Raw genomic sequence first — 2500 nt, forward strand, 5'->3', positions numbered from 1 at the left:
GCCACTTTCCATTGATGATAATATGGTCAATCTGGTTAAGGGATCTTCCGTTAGGCGACCTCCAAGTGAGCCTATGGATGTTCTTGTGGGGGAAGATCGTACCTCCAATTACCAGGTCATTGTTGAGACAGAAATCGGCTAGACGCTCGCCGTTGTTATTCATAGTGCCACAGCCGTGTTTGCCCATGGCTCTTTCATAGTTAACATTGTCAGCTCCGACCTTGGCATTCAAGTCGCCGATGACTAGAAGCATGACATGGCGAGGAACCTTGGATAACACTTGAATTAGATGGTCATACCAGTCATCTTTCATCGCATCATCTGCTTCATTTGTTGGTGCGTAGCATTGGATGATCGTAAGTTTGCAATGCATGGAGTCAAATCTCGCTCTCAGTACACGGTCGTTGATTGGTTCCCATTCTAGCAAAGTGTTAACACTCTTCTTGGCAATAATCAGTGCCACGCCATTGATGTGAGTATCTTCATGGCCAGAGTACAATATGACCGAACCATCGGCTGATCTTTGGCGCCCGGATCCAGTCCAACGGCACTCGCTTACGCCAAGAATGTCCAAATTATACTTACTCAGTTCTCTTAATACCTGGGCTGATTTCGATGTTTCATACATGGTGCGAATGTTCTATGCTCCTATTCTAATCTGTGCCTTGGGCCCGAGTAGACTACATCTCGCGGCTATAACTTCCCCACTGAGGCTTTCATTAGAGTTGGTCATTCTGCCGCTGGTCACTCGGCTGAAGTCTCTACCCGGGCCTGTCGATGGTTTACTTGTCATCGTTGTCGCAGTTTCCGTAACATGTTCCTTTTTACGAGGGGGGGTTGTTGGCCCCACGCTCAACCCCCAACCTGGAGGACCAGGGGATCACTCTTCGTCTGGCCCCTACCTTTCGACCTGTTCGGCATGGGTGACCCTACCAGGAGTTCAAAAACTCCCGCCGACATAGCTCTAGGGGTCATTGGGACACGAAAACCACCCCACAACGATAAGGTGGTGACCCCATAAGGTGGTCCGTAACGAGTACCGAGAGCTAACGATTTTCTTTTTTATTTAGTTTGAATGCAAAGATCACCTTCTTTCTATACAGTGAATATGGACCAATTTCTGGTGAAGGATAAAACATTTTCATGGAAAATGAGAGCGAAGCTAGTAAAAGGCAATATGTGGCCCCGGAATAATGTGTGTTTGAAACATATTGTATCCATGTGGACTAAATATAAGTGCGTTTATCATCAAACGTGCTTCAAATTGCTCCTTAACATTTATGCAATACATCCATTGTTGTATTTTTCGCCTAACTTTTTCCCCACTGTTTCTGCTCTCTTAAGCGTAGGGTGAATGATTCAAGTATAAATGTTTCTGAAAGCAGAAAATTTAGGAACAATTAACAATCATTTACCGAACTGGACATAAATATTCGTCACTTTCACCGACACTGAGGTGAATAATTGTTCAGTATATACCACACAAGCTGAACAATTAGCTGACCAAAACGTTATTTTATGTGTGACAAGCAGTCGAAAATTTTAAGATCTTTCGCGCCGGCTGCTCGGAGGGGAATAGTACTTGCTAATCACCCCCGAGTTAACCAATCAGACCGCGAGAAAAGCACTATTCACTTGAAGCTATACTAAACTATACGAAGGCCATTTCAGTGCTGCTTTAAATGAAGGGGAACTAGTAAAGCCTGTCATAAAACATGCGTAAATAAGCAGGAGTGACACGACAAAGGAATGATATAACTATAATTACCCCGAAGGGAGCTCAGGGAGCCTCCCAAACATAAAATGAGGCGCACCAAAAGTGAACCTATCAGTTAGAAGATTATCACGTTTTGAAAACGACGCGTTTGTTTCTTGCAAATGCCAGCAGACCTTTAACTTGTCTAACATATCCATTACACAAAGAAGTAGCACCAGAAGACCCTAGAATACCATAAGCATTTCAAATAGGCCAAGTAGCCCAAGTAGCGCAAGTAGCCCAAGTAGTTCAAGTAGCCCAAGTAGCCCAAGTACCCCAAGTACCTCAAGTAGCCCAAGTACCTAAAGTAGCTCTAAGTAGCTCAAGTAGCCCAAGTACCTTAAGTAGCCCAAGTAGCCGAAGTATTCCAAGTAGCCCAAGTACCTCAAGTAGCCCAAGTACCTCAAGTAGCTCTCAGTAGCTCAAGTAGCCCAAGTACCTTAAGTAGCCCAAGTAGCCCAAGTAGCCCAAGTAGCCCAAGTAGCCCAAGTAGCCCAAGTAGCCCAAGTAGCCCAAGTAACTAAAGTAGCTCAAGTAGCCCAAGTAGCTCCAGTAGCCCAAACAGCTCAAGTAACCCAAGTAGCCCAAGTAGCCCAAGTAGCTCTAGCAGCCCAAGTAGCTCAAGTAGCTCAAGTAGCCCAAGTAGCTCAAGTAACCTAAGTAGTTCAAGTAGCTCAAGTAGCTCAAGTAGCCCAAGTACCTCAAGTAGCCCAAGTACCTTAAGTGGCACAAGTAGCCCAAGTA

The sequence above is a fragment of the Montipora foliosa genome, chromosome 6 (genome assembly GCF_036669935.1).
Source record: "Montipora foliosa isolate CH-2021 chromosome 6, ASM3666993v2, whole genome shotgun sequence".
NCBI lineage: Eukaryota > Metazoa > Cnidaria > Anthozoa > Scleractinia > Acroporidae > Montipora > Montipora foliosa.